The sequence below is a fragment of the Rhinatrema bivittatum genome, chromosome 4 (assembly GCF_901001135.1).
Source record: "Rhinatrema bivittatum chromosome 4, aRhiBiv1.1, whole genome shotgun sequence".
Classification (NCBI taxonomy): domain Eukaryota; kingdom Metazoa; phylum Chordata; class Amphibia; order Gymnophiona; family Rhinatrematidae; genus Rhinatrema; species Rhinatrema bivittatum.
In genome coordinates, this window is record NC_042618.1 from 469,357,956 (window position 1) to 469,365,604 (window position 7,649).

Genomic DNA, 7,649 nt, shown 5'->3' on the forward strand with positions numbered 1-7,649 from the left:
GATAGCAGAACTCCACTAGCAAAGGCAACATAAGAGATCATACAGAGATCATACAGCTCTTTATATGATCACATTATATTCTTAGTCGATATATAACTAATGAATTCAAGAAGATTATTGTAAGCCCCTGAGGCAGCCGTTTTGAAACGGCGAAACTCGGCCAGAGTCGGGCTACCCTTGTGTCTCCACTGCAATAAAGGATTGTTTTAAGACTACAGGCATCTATTTCTTTTCTTTCACCTTGCACTTATCCACATTAAATTTCATCTGCCATTTGGATGCCCAATTTTCCGAAATCTGAGCAGCCTTGGAGGGAACATTCTTTCGCCTTCCCCTCCCTTCCCCTACCTAACCCACCCCCCCGGCCCTATCTAAACCCCCCCTTACCTTTGTCCCTCGATTTACGCCTGCTAGAAGCAGATGTAAATCTATGCGTGCCAGCGGACTGCTGGCGCGCCGTCATCCAACCTGGTGGCTGGTCCGGAGGCCTCGACCACGCCCCCGGGCCGGCGCCACGCCCCCGGTTCCGCCCCCGAAACGCCGCGTCATTCGGCTCCGCCCCGACACGCCCCCTTAAAAAAAACCCAGGACTTACGCGCGTCCTGGGGCTATGCGAGCGCCGGCGGCCTATGCAATAGGTGTGCTGGCGCGCGAGGGCCCTGCTCGCGTAAATCCGGGCGGATTTATGCGAGCAGGGCATTTAAAATCCACCCATAAGTGAACTTTAATAGCAGGTAATGGATTTCTCCTCCAAGAACTTATCCAATCCTTTTTTAAACACAGCTATACTAACTGCACTGACCACATCCTCTGGCAACAAGTTCCTTGCGGCATGGAGCCGCTCCGGTCCTGCCTCTGCGGTCCTGGGGCTGCCATCTTGCCACCCTGCAGCTGCCCGTCTGTTTCCTGATGTCTTCAGCTCTGCTGATCCACCCCTCGTGGTCCGCAACCAGCCCAGCTGGGTTGAGTAGGGCGCTTAGCGGCCCAATGGTCTGCAACCAGTCCAGCTGGATTGTGTAGGGCGCTGGTGGGTCATTCCATCCGACGGTGCCATGGAGTCATCTCATCTCTTGTCTGACCTGCCTTGTTTCTGATGTCTTGATGTCCGTAAGCCTGATGTCTGCCTTGCTTTGATGTTCTTGCCTGATGTTTCCTTCCCTGGACAGGTCCTGTCCTTCAGTGTGGCCCGCGACCAGCCCGACTGGACTGTGTAGGGCGCCCGAGGGATCTGGCTGCCTGCCTGTTCCTGTCCTTGGATTTCCATAGCTCTGATGCCTTCTCGTGTGGTCCGTGACTCAGCCCGGCTGGGCTGAGTAGGGCACCAGAATGGCCTTTTTTTGCCTGGAGGTTCTGGACTTTTAACCATTGGTTGTAGTCTTGCCATGCCTTGAGTCTTCGTCTGTCCTGCCACGTCCAATGTCTTCATCTGCCTTGCCATGCCTGATGTCTTCGTCGGCCTTGTCCTCTGTCCGGCCTGCTGCTTCCCGCCGCTCCCTAGCGGCAGTCCAAAAGGGCTTGGAACGGTCGGAGGACCATTCAGAGACTACCATTGCGTTGGTGGTCTCAAGGAAACATGCAGGTCCGGTCAAGGCTCAGGGTAAAAATGTTTCACCGCAAGGGCACACATCTCTTGTCCCGTACTTGGGAGCGCTCCCTGGTGCTCCCTTCCATCCGCAGCACAACATAAAGTACATGTAAATGAGGCTATTAGCTAATCCCCGCGATGCAAAACATTTCCCACATGGCCAATGCACCCTTGCAACGCGGCTTATTTTACGCCAGCCCGGGGCTGGCATAAAGGTCTGCTGCACTCAAGGGCTCATTGTAAAAAAAAAAATTCCAGGTTTCTATGATCCTTCCTACTAGTATCATTGCAAAACTAAGTAGGAGGGACCACAGAAAGCAGAATCATGTATACAAATTTCTGGGTGCCCAATATATACCCATAATATACTCAGTCTAGGCTGTGTATATTGTGGGTGTTTATTGTGCTGGTACTGGGAGAAAACGGATGCTTGTACTGAGCGTCCATTTCCTAACCCACACTGACAGCCACCTTTCCTGGGCACCCAACGATGAGGAGGCAATAGGGATGCAGAATGTTCCCTAGCACCTCCTTTTTACCATGGCTGCCAATTTAAATATTATATTGAATGCCTGGGAGAGGTGGATCGGTACGAGTTAAGAGAGCGGGCACGCATGAATGAGTGCCGATTTTGCATCGGCCTGACTGTTTTATTATCTCTTCTGTGACAATGGCAGGAAAAAGCTTAAACGGTAACTTTCAAACAGCCACGTGGGCATATATGTATGCCGACTCGCGCGAATAGACATGGCCATTTTATAACATATGCGCGTATATGCGTGCATGGTACTTCTATGTACGCGCGTATATAGAAATGAAATGACATAGAAACATAGAAATGAAGGCACAAAAGGACCAAATGGTCTGTTTAGTCTGCCCAGCAAGCTTATGGTAGCATCTGCCGCACCATACAGGTCACCCCAATTCTTAGTTTTCCAAACCATCAAAGTCAGGGCCCTTGTTGGTTGCTGAATGAGTCCAATTCCCTGTTACCTCTTGCCGTTGAAGCAGAGAGCAATGTTGGAATTGCATCAAAAGTATCAGGCTTATTTGTTAAGGGTGGTAATTGCCACACCAGAAAGTTACCCCTATGCTTATTTGTTTTCCTAGACCATAAAAGTCAATGTACTTGTTGGTTGCTATCTGAATCTAATTCCCCTTTCCCTCTTTTTCCCCTGCCGTTAAAGCAGAGATCCATGACATAGTTGCATCAACAGTATGAAGGTTATTGGTTAAGGGCAGTAATCGCCACACCAGCAAGTTACCCCCATGCACTCTTTTCTTCATTTCCATCCTCTAGCTTTTAGGGATCCACAGTGTTTATCTCATGCCCCTTTGAAATCTTTCATTGTTTTTGTCTTCACCACCTCCTCCGGAAGGGCATTCCAGGCATCCACCACCCTCTCTGTGAAGAAATATTTCCTGACATTGGTTCTGAGTCGTCCTACCTGGAATTTCATTACTGACCCCTAGTTCTACTGATTTCTTTCCAATAGAGAAGATTTGTCGATCGTGCATCATTAAAACCTTTCAGGTACCTGAATGTCTGCATCATATCACCCCTGCACCTCCTCTCCTCCAGGGTATACATATTTAGTTCCTTCAACCTCTCCTCATAAGTCATTTGATGGATACCCCCCACTATTTTGGTCTCCCTTCTCTGAACTGCCTCCATCCTGTCTCTGTCCCTTTTGAGATATGGAATCCAGAACTGAACACAATACTCCAGGTGAGGGCTCACCAAGGACCTGTACAAGGGGATTATCACCTCCTTTTTCTTACTGGTTATTCCTCTCTCTATACAGCCCAGCAATCTTCTGGCTTTAGCTATCGCCTTGTCACACACAATTTTATATGGACATGTGCATATGCCCGCAAATACCGCTTCTACCATGTAGGAGGGGGGAATCTTACTACATATACGCAGCAATGCAATTACCAGTTTCACCAGTCCATTCCCAGTTTGCCAAGGTGAAGGCTACGATTTCCTAACCCCTCTAATTAACCTTCCTCCCTTTTACCTTTCATCCCTAACCCTTCAATCCTTGCTAACTAGCCTCATTTTTTTTATTATACTAATTACACGCCATCCATAGCAGAAGTAAAGATAGGCGGATGCGGACCCCGGCGCACATAAATATTCCGTGCTGTTTTAATGCTAAAATCCGGGAACACCCATGCCCCACCCCTTTGTTTCCCCCAAAATTTGTTATGCGCGTACTTGTGCATTTTAGAAAATCCGATCAGCGCGTACTGGCCCAAGGTATGCACGAATCTCCTGGCTTTGGCGTGTGCAAGCTCTTAAAATCTCCCCCTTAATGTATCCGCCCGTTAATCTTAATTTCATATGGATCCCCACCAAACTCCTCCTCTATCCCTATCTGCCTCTTGTCTCTCAAACTATTCCCCATATCCAAGTCGTCTTCTCATCCTTCCCTTATCCCCTAACTAGCCTTCTCATCGGTCCACCCCCCCCAGCTTCAGCCAGTCACCCCTCTCCCATACCATTCAAGTTTACTCAGGTGAGTTTTTCGCAGCTGAGGGGGGAAATCACTTTGGAACCATTATTTACTTATAAACATTTATATTCTGCCGATCCTAACAGCATACCCTTGACGGATTGCAATTAAAAAAAAAAACAAAGTCACACAGACTACAGGTACCACTGCTAACACGCCGTACTGTCAAGAGCCCATCACTGTTGAAAGTGAGTTTGCCTTCAAACAGGAAGCCAGGCAGTGTGTGGGTCAAGCTCTCACTTCCAGTCGATAGTGCTCCAGACAGCAATTTAGAAGATTCGTGGACCAGAACTCAAGAAGTGCTTCCACCCACTGCGTGGGCCAGATCAAGAATGTCTGCAGGCCATAGGCATCCCAGCTTTAAGAGTCCTATGGTCACAATTTGCAAAAGCTTTTATACATCTGTCAAATAGCATAACAAACACGAGTTGTAATAAACATATCCCTAACCCCTCTCCTCAAGCGAGAAAAACACATGGGCCCCCAACTCATCACATATCTCATTCCAGCAAGTGCTAATATAAGCCATACCCAGCAATCCCACCCCCACCCACCCCCAGCACACTCACCAGAACCCCCCCACACACACACACCCACCCCCAACAAATGCAACATTTCCAGAAAATAACCAGCGAGTGTTGTACTGGTTCCTACAGCCCTCGGACAATAGGCGACAGAGCAGCAGACAATCTGGCTCCACTTTCTCCCAACAGCTAATCCTCCAACACCAAAAGCATTGGCACAGATCAACAGCACGTGGTAATTAAACAAAAATAATAAGCAACATTGAAAGAAGAAAGACAATTAAAAAAAAAACCAAATAAGAAATGTTCAGGGTCTGATTTTCCGCAAGATAACATTTTTACATCATTTATTTATGGCTTTTTTATACCAATGTTCGATGGACATCACATCGGTTTACATGTAACAGGTGAGAGCAACACATAAAATAGAAGCTGTGCAGTACATAAAACGGAACATAAGGCTAATTAACAAGGTAGAACTGAATAAGGAGAATACAGATATATAACATTATACCATTATAGACTTGGAAATTACAGAGTCGATATATACAGCTTTGTGGTTGGAAGGGCCATGGGGGGGTTATGAGTAAGCTTGTTTAAAGAGACAGGTTTTTAGGGGGGGGGGTTTAATTTGTGGGAACAGGGTTCCAGGCGCAGGTCCGATGGCATTTCATTCCAGTTTGGTAGGTTTCCAGTTTCATGTAGGTATTAGGGAATGAGACCTCCATTTCTGCTGATACTAAGCCGTCCCAGGGGAACAAGGAGATATTCTGAACAAGGCAAGTCCTTCTTTCAGTTCAGTTACTTCAAACCACAAGCCAAGTACTTTCAAGACACCTTATCTAATTCAAGACACATCCAGCTGGGAAAACAAATTCATCTCTGTGCACAGGCTTGGAAACAGTGCAGTCTTAAATCTGCTATTAATTCCAAGAGAGGTTACCTGTTCATTTTGGCAAGGCCTCCTCTTCTTCTTTTCCTGTTTAAATGATCCTGGTATTGGTTTGACATAAATGTTCCGCTTTTAGAAGGCTACAGCACCCCAATTGAAAAAGAACGTTTTAGATATATTGGTGGTTGGAACAGCAAAAGGCTGCATGATAAAGATGGCCAACATCTTTTAAGCCTTCTAAGTAAGAAATTCAGATCATATGTCATCAGGTATTTAAACTAGAGGGTGGAAGGTAGAAGCCAATGGATTTGGAATATCGTCCCTGACTAACACAGGAGGTGCTCAATAGTCCACGCTGCAGTCATAGGGCAGAAGAGGAGACCAGGAAAAAAAAACAAGCCAAGGAAGAGCAACTGGAAAGCTATGGGTACAAATGCTCAAAGTCTGGGCAATAAAATTCCAGATCTGCAGGCCTTAATGCTGGAGGTGAACTTGGATATTGTTGCTAATACAGAGATATGGTTCAGTGAGTTGTATGCATGGGATACGGCCATACCAGGCTATCTATAATCTGTTGATGAAAGATAGAAAATAAACAGAAAAGGGGGAGGAATATCCAAGCAACTGAAATGCAGAGGGTGTGGGGACAGGAGGAAGTACTGTAGGCTGTCTTAAAAAGGGGGTGATACCACTTCAGTTTACATTGGTATGGTCTACAAGTCTTCCACTCAGTGGAATTGTAGAGAGATCTAGTTGAAGGCATCCAAAATATGGGAAGAGAGGGAGAAATGTTGCTGGTTGGACATTTTAATCTGTTGGATGTGAATTCAGTTCCATGGTCCAATCACTCCTTAATTCACTGTACAATAAATCGCTCAGATAATCCATTTCATACCTCTTCGGTCCCTCAGAAGATTTGGCTCCCAGCTCTTGCTCATCCTCCCCTACTAGATGTTAACAGCCTGACAGACATCCCTTCATTCTGCCTTTAATATTTTAGGCCCAATGAAATCCCTTCTTGTTCGACGACACAAAACAGTCCATTGTTACTCTTCCACTTTAAGGATAGGAATGGGAACTTTGGGCTGCTGAACATCGCTGGAGAAAAAACAAGTCATATGCTAACCTCTGTATCGCTCCATGGTGAGACCGCACCTTGAATACTGTGTACAATTCTGGTTGCCGTATCTCAAAAAAGATATAATTGCGATGGAGAAGGTACAGAGAAGGGCTACCAAAATGATAAGGGGGAAGGAACAGCTCCCCTATGAGGAAAGACTAAAGAGGTTAGGACTTTTCAGCTTGGAGAAGAGACGGCTGAGGGGGGATATGATAGAGATGTTTAAAATCATGAGAGGTCTAGAATGGGTAGATGTGAATCGGTTATTTACTCTTTCGGATAGTAGAAAGACTAGGGGGCACTCCATGAAGTTAGCATGGGGCACATTTAAAACTAATCGGAGAAAGTTCTTTTTTACTCAACGCACAATTAAACTCTGGAATTTGTTGCCAGAGGATGTGGTTAGTGCAGTTAGTATAGCTGTGTTTAAAAAAGGATTGGATAAGTTCTTGGAAGAGAAGTCCATTACCTGCTATTAAGTTCACTTAGAGAATAGCCACTGCCATTAGCAATGGTAACATGAAATAGACTTAGTTTTTGGGTACTTGCCAGGTTCTTATGGCCTGGATTGGCCATTGTTGGAAACAGGATGCTGAGCTTGATGGACCCTTGGTCTGACCCAGTATGGCATTTTCTTATGTTCTTGCCCTCTATTGGGCCAGATCTCCGAAGCTGCTTCACAGCCCTGTGAACTATTCAGAATTGTTCACTCTCTTGTTACTCCACCCACTAATATCGCTTTAATGGTGTTACAACCTTTGTGTGAGATATTTGCCTCATTCTTCTCCAACAAGAAGACTGTTCAGATAGTTGCCACACTCATTCCATAATTCCTTTAATGCTTCTTGGCATGCTTTTTCTCCGGCTTCATGTTTTGAGGTCACCTCCATATTAGTTCATATGAAAGACAATTTCTGTACATTCAATTCTTGCCCCTCAGCTCTAATTAAAGTACTGTGCCCAGAGGTAGGTCCATTTATTTCTGAGATTGTTAATGCTTCACTATCAG